This window comes from Schistocerca nitens, chromosome 8 (assembly GCF_023898315.1).
Source record: "Schistocerca nitens isolate TAMUIC-IGC-003100 chromosome 8, iqSchNite1.1, whole genome shotgun sequence".
Lineage (NCBI taxonomy): Eukaryota > Metazoa > Arthropoda > Insecta > Orthoptera > Acrididae > Schistocerca > Schistocerca nitens.
The window spans coordinates 620223237-620235102 of record NC_064621.1 but is presented as its reverse complement, the minus strand read 5'-3'; positions in this window follow the sequence as shown (position 1 = coordinate 620235102).

Below are 11866 nucleotides of genomic sequence, written 5' to 3'. Positions count from 1 at the left end.
CTGCAACCTACATCCTTCTGAATCTGCTTAGTGTATTCATCTCTTGGTCTCCCTCTACGATTTTTACCCTCTACGCTGCCCTCCCATGCTAAATTTGTGATCCCTGGATACCTCAGAACATGTCCTACCAACCGATCCCTTCTTCTAGTCAAGTTGTGCAAGAAACTCCTCTTCTCCGCAGTTCTATCCAATATCTCCTCATTAGTTAGGTGATCTACCAATTTATTCTTCAGTATTCTTCTGTAGCACCACATCTCGAAAGCTTCTATTCTCTTCCTGTCCAAACTATTTATCGTCCATGTTCCACTTCCATACATGAACTCACTCCATACAAATACTTTCAGAAACGACTTCCTGACACTTAAATCTATACTCGATGTTAACAAATTTCTCTTCTTCAGAAATTCTTTCCTTGCCATTGCCAGTCTACATTTTATATCCTCTCTACTTCGACCCTCATCAGTTATATTGCTCCCCAAATAGCAAAACCCATTTACTACTTTAAGTGTTTCATTTCCTAATCTAATTCCCTCAGCATCACCCGACTTAATTCGACTACATTCCATTATTCTCGTTTTTCTTTCGTTGATGTTCATCTTATATCCTCTTTTCAAGACACTGTCCATTCCGTTCAACAGCTCTTCCAAGTTCTTTGCTGTCTCTGACAGAATTACAATGTCGTCGGCGAACCTAAAAGTTTTTATTTCTTCTCCATGGATTTTAATTCCTACTCCGAATTTTTCTTTTGTTTCCTTTACTGCTTGCTCAATATACAGATTGAATAACATCGGGGAGAGGCTACAACCCTGGCTCACTCCCTTCCCAACCGCTGCTTCCCTTTCACGCCCCTCGACTCTTATAACTGCCATCTGGTTTCTGTACAAATTGTAAATAGCCTTACCGCTGCCACCTTCAGAATTGGAAAGAGAGTATTCCAGTCAACATTGTTAAACGCCTTCTCCAAGTCTACAAATGCTAGAAACGTAGGTTTGCCTTTCATTAATTTTTTTTCTAAGGTAAGTCGTAGGGTCAGTATTGCCTCACGTATTCCAACATTTCTACGGAATCCAAACTGATCTTCCCCGAGGTCGGCTTCTACCAGTTTTTCCATTTAAAAAAATGGTTCAAATGGCTCTGAGCACTATGAGACTTAACATCTGAGGTCATCAGTCCCCTAGAACTTAGAACTATTTAAACCTAACTAACCTAAGGACAACACAACAGATCCATGCCCGAGGCAGGATTCGAACCAGCGACCGTAGCGGTCGCACGGTACCAGACTGTAGCGCCTAGAACCGGCCGGCCACCCCGGCCGGCCTTTTTCCATTCGTCTGTAAAGAATTTGCGTTAGTATTTTGCAGATGTGACTTATTAAACTGATAGTTCGGTAATTTTCACATCTGTCAACACCTGCTTTCTTTGGAATTGGAATTATTATATTCTTCTTGAAGTCTGAGGGTATTTCGCCTGTCTCATACATCTTGCTCATCAGATGGTAGAGTTTTGTCAGGACCGGTTCTCCCAAGGCCGTCAGTAGTTCCAATGGAATGTTGTCTACTCCCGGGGCCTTGTTTCCACTCAGGTCTTTCAATGCTCTGTCGAACTCTTCACGCAGTATCTTCATCTACATCCTCTTCCATTTCCATAATATTGTCCTCAAGTACATCGCCCTTGAATAGACCCTCTATATACTCCTTCCACCTTTCTGCTTTCCCTTCTTTTCTTAGAACTGGGTTTCCATCTGAGCTCTTGATATTCATACAAGTGGTTCTCTTTTCTCCAAAGGTCTCTTTAATTTTCCTGTAGGCAGTATCTATCTTACCCCTAGTGAGATAAGCCTCTACAGCCTTACATTTGTCCTCTAGCCCTCCCTGCGTAGCCATTTTGCACTTCCTGTCGATCTCATTTTTAATACGCTTGTATTCCTTTTTTGCCTGCTTCATTTACTGCATTTTTATATTTTCTCCTTTCACCAATTAAATTCAACATTTCTTCTGTTACCCAAGGATTTCTACTAGCCCTCTTCTTTTTACCTACTTGATCCTCTGCTGCCGTCACTACTTCATCCCTCTGAGTTACCCATTCTTCTTCTACCGTATTTCTTTCCCACATTCCTGTCAATTGTTCCCTTATGCTCTCCCTGAAACTCTGTACAACCTCTGGTTTAGTCAGTTTATTCAGGCCCAGTCTCCTTAAATTCACACCTTTTTGCAGTTTCTTCAGTTTTAATCAACAGTTCATAACCAATAGATTGTGGTCAGAGTCTACATCTGCCCCTGGAAATGGCTTACAATTTAAAACCTGGTTCTAAATATCTGTTTACCGTTATATAATCTATCTGATACTTTCTAGTATCTCGAGGATTTTTCCATGTATACAACCTTCTTTTATGATTCATGATATGTTATTCAATACCGCTTTAACCGCACTCGGGCATATGCTGGACATCCATCATGTTGGAAGTACATCGCCAATCTATCACACTGTGAAACATCTTGTAGTAACATCGGTAGAACACTACGTAGGAAATCAGCTTACATTGCATCATTTAGATTGCCATCGATAAAATGGGGGCCAATTATCCTTCCTCCCATAATGCCGCACCATACATTAACCCGCCAAGGTGGCTGATGTTCCACTTGACGGCGGTTTACGTTACCGCTGTTGGTGAATGACGCTTCGCTGCCAAATAGAACGCGTGCAAAAAATCTGTCATCGTCCCGTAATTTCTATTGTGCCCCGTGGCAGAACTGTACACGAGATTCAAAGTCGTCGACATGCAATTCCTGGTGCATAGAAATATGCTATGGGTGCAATCTATGTTGATGTAGCATTCTCAACACCGACGTTTTTGAGATTCCCGATCCTCGTGCAATTTGTCTACTACTGATGTGCAGATTAGCCGCTACAGCAGCTAAAACACCTACTTGGGCATCATCATTTGTTTCAGGTCCTGGTTGACGTTTCACATGCGGCTGAACACTTCCTGTTTCCTTAAATAACGTAACTATCCGGCGAACTTTCCGGACACTTGGATGATGTCATCCAGGATACCGAGCCTATTACAGCGCCATCTGTCACAAAGCGAAAAAAGTGGTCCAGCTAAAACATTCATATTTCTCTACGTACTACACGAATATGTAATAAAAAATGGGGGTACCTGTTTTTAAAAAAACGCGGTTGATATCCGTTTGGCCTATGGCAGCGCCATCTATCGGGCCAACCATAGTGCCATATGGTTTCACCCCTCAAGCTAGACGAGTTTCGTTCTTTGTAGGTTTTTCGTTTGATGCTTATTTCGTGAGATATTTGGCCCGGTCACTATCAATGGACCACCCTGTAGATAAAGAGAAGCACGACTTCACCATGTTACTATAGTGGAGATTAAGACGTTTCTCCTGATTTGGAGATGTTCTCTGGATATAATGTGTATGGGAAGATACATCTCCGAGTACTTGTGTTAACTGGGCCGGCCGGAGTGGCCGAGCGGTTCTAGGCACTACAGTCTGGTGCCGAGTGACCGCTACGGTCGCAGGTTCGAATCCTGCCTCGGGCATGGATGTGTGTGATGTCCTTACGTTAGTTAGGTTTAATTAGTTCTAAGTTCTAGGCGACTGATGACCTCAGAAGTTAAGTCGCATAGTGCTCAGAGCCATTTGTGTTAGCTGAAATACAATAAACGATAACTTGTACAGTTTTCGCCACACAAAAGAGATCAAGCTGGCAGTTTCTAGAAACCATCAGTGCTCATCGACTGAGCTCTTTATATGTTTCGCAGTATAATTAATTAAATGGTAAGACAGTTTTTAATGGAAAATTAAAATTATTTTATCCAGGACATCTACACAAATAGCAAATCCTGGGACTTTGCGCTGGTCGAGAGTTTCGCTATAAATGCAAACTAAGTTTGGGGCAACAGACGTGCGCTGTGTAAAACCTTATTGCGATTCCGTTCGGACTTGGCGACGTCTTTGTTTTCAACTCTTCAAGTTGTTTGTCTAAGCCAGGGATGCTTATTACTGTGTCTTCCGTACAGGACTCTGTACGATGGTCAAACGACTGTACGTTTGCGAAATTCTCCTGCGTCAACGATTTCTTGCTGGAACTTAAAACTTTGGCATGAAGCATGTTGTACTGCAGCAAATTATAAGATCGACTAGTATCCTACCATTGTTTAAAACGTAACTGCGGCTTGTCACTTTGTAACACGATTACTGAATCTTTGTTTATACATTTTGTCATGTAGTGGGATTTACGAGTACTGCTGACTACTTCGTAAATCTGTTGCCACTGTCTTTATGATGTGTTAGTCATACCAAATGTTTGATGTAGTCTGGTTGAGGATCTATGGTTTGGAACCCTAAAAATATAAAATGGAAAACAACAAACATTGTCGTGTCGCCAAATCGTGATATTCTCGAAAGTGGGATGAACTAACGTATACAAGTTTGAGTCTGTAAATAGTGCAATCATCCTTCTCTCAATCTCATGTCCCAATTCTCGTATCCTGTGTCTTTGAGGCGACAAAGGGAATTTTTTCTTTTTACAGGAACACACTGCTATTTGACGTACTGTTATTATTTAAGTACAATTCAATTTTCGGCCTTTTATGCTGTTTTCAAGTTATTTGGTGTTTCCTAAAAACATCACTCGTGGACGGTGTAAATGTGGTTTTAGGTCACTGGGAAGAAGAAAATTAATCATAATTCCGCATCATCTTTACGACGTGTTTTCCAGCCTACAGAACCGTCGAAGGTGGTGACCAAATGCACAATAAAAAAGGGAATGTTGTCATAATTAGCAACGTCAGCTGGAAAACACCAGGTGATGACGGATTATTATTAATTTTGTCTTCCCTGTGACCTACAACTGCATTTACATCATACACGAGTGATGTTTTCAGGAAACAGAAAATACTTGAAAATAGCATAAAAGGCCGAAACCTGAGTTGTATTTAAATAAAAGCTAAAAACAGTCGAATTTCGATGTGTTACCTTTAAAAAATTCTCTATAACTATTGCTGAACAACATCAACTTGGTCAGAGTTTAGAGAACCCAATAAGGGAATGGAGTATGACAGAAAATCGTTAATATTGGTACGAAGTAACCATCGGCAGGCACTGTAGAGTAGCGGACGTGTAGAAGCACTCAAAAAACATGGTCGGATGTCAATTTCAGTTCGTGCACGCACATAACATCGGCGGGTATGTACAGTCGTGGACAAAACGAGCGAGACCCCTCGCCTTTTCGTTATGCTAATCCGCAAAGCTTTAAAGTCTGCTACACAGCATAACAGGCAAGTCGACGAACTGCTACCAACATACTATGCACAGGCGTGAAATTGACAGACTATCCGAACTTTGTCAGGCTGTTTTCAATCATGTGTATGACTATGCTGATTAGTGTGTTAAACACAACACCTAAATATAAGATGCAAATGAAAGAAGAAACGCTAGTTAGTATGAACTGTACTAATAAAAGTGAATTTCAGTTTATCGAGACAACATAACTGTTTTAGTAAGACAAAGTACCACAGATCGTTACAAATTAGCAAAATATTATGCGTATTCGGCTGCGAAACGGTCTGTGTCAACGTTCAGACCAGTCGTACTGGATTACCGTTGATGACCTACCACGAAAATATGCAAATTTAGCAATGCATGAACATTCATAACGAAATTCAGTCAAAAATCATTCAGTGCCGCACGTAAGTCAATTCAGTTATTGACAGAAGCGGAAAAAGTAATCAGTAAGAGGTATGAAATTCTACAAGATCTTCATATTTACATCCACAGGACGCCGATACAGAATAAAGGTAGCAATAAAACGTATTGGTGGCGCGAGAATTTCTCAAAATTGCTTTACTGCCAGTCTATCTGCCTCCATTGAGATTAGAACCGAAAACAAACCAGACCTCACATGCAGTAGCCAACACCTTTCACTACGCTAGCAGACAAACCAGGCAAACAGCCCTCTATTATTACCCCAGACTTGAATAAGTCGGCAATTTCGTAATGAAAATGGCAAAATGATCTGCAGTTTCCGTTGCACAGAGCTTTTTGGACTCAAAAACAAGAATTTTCTACCTTTATGTCACCGCTTATGTGACAATCATTCGGGATGTTTATCGAAATAAAAAAAACTGTTACTACCGAGTAAATTTAGTAGGATAATTCTGCACCACCCCAGGAAATAAACGGCTACATAGCTGCTAAACGTATTCTACAATGTTTCAAATTCTCCATTAGATTTGCCACAGCCAGAAAACGTTCATTAGCCGAAGTGTTTCTTAAGCTACCTGGCAATGGGAATGCTCGCACTTCTAAAACGCGGTGGCATTAATACTGAGATCTGAATTACCACATGTATAGGCAAATGGATTTTATTTGCATTCCTGTAAACGTGATTTGGATCGAAAGCATAGCTACGAGTAATATGCTGATGTATCGACTGAAACTAGAACATTTCCAATAAAGAGTAAGACGGGTCATTTATGCGGCCCTCATCTTCAGTAACTGTCGTAGCTATTTTCGTTGTTAGGATTTCGTCACCTAAATTGGTAAAAATGGATCCCTACTTGTCTCACTTTCTTGAGCGTCTGTCTGTGTACCCACCCCTTAAAACTCGTTTTGCTAATTCGTAACGATCTGGGGTACTTTGTCTTACTAAAACAGTTATGTTATCTCGATAAGCTGAAATTTATTTTTATTAGTACAGTTCATACTAATTAGCGTTTTTTCTTTCATTTATATCTTATATTTATGTGTTGTGTTTAACACACTAATCAGCATTAATATAGTCATACACATGATTGAAAACAGTCTGAGAAAATTCTGATAGTTTGTCAGTTTCACGCCTGTGCATAGCTCGTATGTTGGTAGCACTTCGTCGCCTTGCCTGTTATGCTGTGTACCAGACTATAAAGCTGTGCGGATCAGCATAACGAAAAGGCGAAGGGTCTCGCTCGTTTTGTCCACGACTGTACATTATTAGATTATTGATTGGCTGAACGGGCACCGGAATGTATTTGTACTGTTCGTGTTTAATGTCTAACTAAGCATATTAAGGGATACGAGGTCAGTTAGAAAAATTCCACACCCTTCACAATTTCATGATGATGAAAAGCGGTGTGCACCCTTGAACACGCCTGTGTTTAATGCACGACTACCGGGAGTTTCATTGTTTTATGTCTGTCAATTATTATTGTTCAGTGCTGTATTGGGTAGAATGTTGAGTGCAGTACGAGTTTGCGATTTTCGAGATGGCAGAGTTAGAGGACCAACGCGTCTGCATTAAATTTTGCATAAAACTAAAGAAAAACCGTCACAGAGACACACCAATGGATCCAGGAAATATTCGCCGATGAGTGCTTAAGCCGCACTCGGTGTTACGAATGGTTCACACGGTTGAAAAAGGGCCGGCGGAAGTTGAAGACGACCTTCGTTCAGGACGCCCTTTGACGTCCACCGGCGACGCTCTTGTCAGGAACGTCAAGGAAACTGCGTGTGTCAATCGAAGCTTGACTGTCCGAGAGATTGCAGAAGGCTGTAACATTTCAGTTGGATCATGTCACGAAATCCTAACACAGCATCTTGAAATGCGTCGCGTTGGCGTCAAAGTTCGTCCCACGGCTCATGAGTGAAGTTTAGAAAGATCGTCGTCTCGCAAGAGCTTTTGGATCGCGCAAATGAGAACGAGATTTCCCTTAAGAGAATCAAAACTGGTCATGAGACGTGGGTCTACGGTTATGATGTTGAGGCCACGGTTCAGTCTTCACGAATGGTCGAAAAAGTTTCTATAAGACAAAACAAAACTCGTCAAGTCAGGTCAAATGTTGAACCCAAACTGATAGTTTTCTTTGACTTAGAAGGATTACCTCGTCATGAATTCGTGCCACAGAGACAAACTGATAATCAGGACGCGTTCCGAGAAATGTGAGAAGGAAATAGCCTTAAATGTGGCGAGACAGTTCGCGGCTCCTGCATCACGATAACGCATTCGACCATCCCTCTTGGTGCGTGGCTATTGCACAAAAAACGAAACCACTGTGCTGCCTCATACTCCGTACTCTCCAGACCTGTCCGTGATGACTTTATTTTTAATTACAAAGATGAAAATCCCCTCGAAAGGACGAAGACTTGCAACGATAGGCGAGATAAAAGAAATCCGCAGACGCACTTCGCGTATTGCAGCAAGAAACGCACCAAGACTGTGTTTGGAAGTGGAAACGGCATTGGGAGCGGTGTATCAGTTGTGGAGTATTTCGAAGGAGTCCATGCACAATAAGTGAAAGGTAAGAGTAGAAAAAATTTGAGGTCAAATTTTCGGAACTTTAGAACAGACGTCGTATAAACGAATCGAGCAACATCAGATGTTTGGACAACATGGTTGTGGAGAGAAGCAGCGATTAGTATGATTAATCAATAATTCAAGAACTGTCTTAATCGCATTTATTATTATTATTATTATACCGCCAAAAGTTTGTGGCACAACTTGACTAGAAGAAGGGCTCGGTTGGTAGGACACGTTTTGAGGCATCAAGGGATCACAAATTTAGCATTGGAGGGCAGCGTGGAGGGTAAAAATCGTAGAGGGAGACCAAGAGATGAATACGCTAAGCAGATTCAGAAGGATGTAGGTTCCAGTAGGTACTGGGAGATAAGAAGCTTGCACAGGATAGAGTAGCATGGAGAGCTGCATCAAACCTGTCTCAGGATTGAAGACCACAGCAACAACAACAACCGCCAACTGGTTTCAACCCGACGTAGGGGTCATCTTCTGGGCGTTTACTCCATTGGTCTATTGCTGGTGGTGTCACTCCTGTCTACATAACATATCGTTTCCTGGCGTTATGTAGACAGGAGTGACACCACCAGCAGTCGACCAATGGAGTAAACGCCCAGAAGATGACCCTACGTCGGGTTGAAACCGGTTGGCGGTATAATAATAATACATGCGATTGAGACTGTTCTTGATTTGTTGAACATCAGATGTTGGCTGACCACCATGAAGGACACGCCTCATACTCGTGTGAGGCAGTGTTATTAGCACCCAACAGATTTTGAGACGAGCCTCTTTGTGGGTCTCCATTCGACCAGTTGACCTACATGGAAACTTGAGGCCAGGAGTACTCGTCGTCAAGATTCGGATCGACGGCGTATGATGTCCATTAGGAGGGATCACCGTACTAATCATAGCATGTAAGCTTTCACGGCCGGCGTCTTCATTATATGGACCACGGCAATTCATCCCGGAAGTTTTAATTAATAATGGTCACCGTACTGTTAACAACCTCATTGTAACGCCTTCACTACATCTGCGCCCTGTATCTGGGAACAAGCAACTGACTCCCAGCAACATTCTGTGTCGTCCCTAGCCATTGGGAGGAGACTAGCAGCAGTCGCACTAAGGATGTAGCGTCCACGCTTAGGATCTACATCTACATCTACATCCATACTCCGCAAGCCACCTGACGGTGTGTGGCGGAAGGTACCTTGAGTACCTCTATCGGTTCTCCCTTCTGTTCCAGTTTCGTATTGTTCGTGGAAAGAAAGACTGTCGGTATGCCTCTGTGTGGGCTATAATCTCTCTGATTTTATCCTCAATGTCTCTTCGCGAGATATACGTAGGAGGGAACGATATACTGCTTGACTGCTCGGTGAAAGTATGTTCTCGAAACTTCAACAAAAGACCGTACCGAGCTACTGAGCATCTCTCTTGTAGAATCTTCCACTGGAGTTTATCTATCATCTCAGTAACGCTTTTGCGATTACTAAATGATTCTGTAGCGAACCGCGCTGCTCTCCGTTGGATCTTCTCTATCTCTTCTATCAATCCTATCTGGTACGGATCACACACCGGTGAGCAGTATTCAAGCAGTGGGCGAACAAGTGTACTGTAACATACTTCCTTTGTTTTCGGACTGCATTTCCTTAGGATTCTTCCAATGAATCTCAGTCTGGCATCTGCTTTACCGACGATTAATTTTATATGGTCATTCCATTTTAAATCACTCCTAATGCCTACTCCTTTGGGATTTATGAAATTAACTGCTTCCATTTGCTGACTTGCTATACTGTAGCTAAATGACAAAGGATCTTCCTTTCTATGTATTCGCAGCACATTACACTTGTCTACATTGAGATACAATTGCCATTCCCTGCACCATGCGTCAATTCGTTGCAGATCCTCCTGCATTTCAGTGCAATTTTCCATTGTTACAACCTCTCGATATACTACAGCATCATCAGCAAAAAGCCTCAGTGAACTTCCGATGTTATCCACAAAGTCATACATATATGGTGAATAGCAACGGTCCTACGACATTCCTCTGCGGCACACCTGAAATCACTCTTACTTCGGAAGACTTCTCTCCATTGAGAATGACATGCTGCGTTCTGTTATCTAGGAACTCTTCAATCCAATCACACAATTGGTCTGAGAGTCCATATGTTCTTACTTTGTTCATTAAACGACTGTGAGGAACTGTATCGAACGCCATGCGGAAGTCAAGAAACATGGCATCTACCTGGGAACCCGTGTCTATGGCCCTCTGAGTCTCGTGGACGAATAGCGCGAGCTGGGTTTCACACGATCGTCTTTTTCGAAATCCATGCTGATTACTACACAGTAGATTCCTAGTCTCCAGAAAAGTCATTATAGTCGAACATAATACGTGTTCCAAAATTCTACAACTGATTGATCTTAGAGATATAGGTCTATAGTTCTGCACGTCTGTTCGACGTCCCTTCTTGAAAACGGGTATGACCTGTGCCCTTTTCCAAGATTTTGGAACGCTACGCTCTTCTAGAGACCTACGGTACACCGCTCCAAGAAGGGGGAGGGGGGGGGGAAGTTCCCTCGCATACTCTTTGTAAGATCGAACTGGTATCCAATCAGGTCCAGCGGCCTTTCCTCTTTTGAGCAATTTTAATTGGTTTTCTATCTCTCTGTCATCTATTTCGATATCTACCATTTTGTCATCTGTGCGACAATCTAGGAAGTAACTACAGTGCAGTCTTCCTCTGTGAAACAGCTTTGGAAATAGATACCGTTAACACCACAACAAAAACGGTTGGAGTTGAAGTGATGCCTTGACCGCTATGCTTATGAACGGCATTGCACTCCGTTCAGCGACGCGTCATAGTTTTGCATTACCCTGGACGATTATCGTCGGCTACAATAGGGATGACCTCGGGAGTGGTCCCGTTCTTACAGTGTTTTATTGTGGCACGGTGGTGTTGCTCCTGATTTCATGATGAGGTGATTTCAGATTACGGTTGGTAGTGGCTGATGGAACGCTGGTGTCAAAACAGTACGTCATGAACATCCCGAATTCTCACTTTTACGTCGCATACGACAACAATGTGGTGTTATTTCTCAAAAGAACATATCTCGCAAGTGTATTCATGACCTACCTGCGTGATGTTGAGATGCTCTCGTGGCCTTTACGTTCCCGAGATGCGTACACCATAGAACATGTGTGGGACCATCTCTGACGTTAACTTCGTCCCTGCGCCAATATCTTTGATGTCAAGAACCAGTTACAACAGCAGTGGACCAAATGCATCAGGGGTGCTTCAGTGGCCAGTAAGCTCCCCAGATCCGTGGCCCATAGAACATGTGTGGGACCTGCTCTCACGTCAATATCAAGTACCAGTTCACAACAGCTGTGGGTCAGTTGCCTCTGCAGAGGACGCAACGCCACCATGAAACCCTTCCCAACTGCATCAGTGCACCTATGCATGGGTTGCCCCTTTCAAGCGCTTTATAAATTTGACACCATTTGGTAATCACTGAAACGTCACCCCATACCCCCGCAATCCATGAAGATCCATTTTGTGTCCTCCGCCCTCCTGAGTACTTC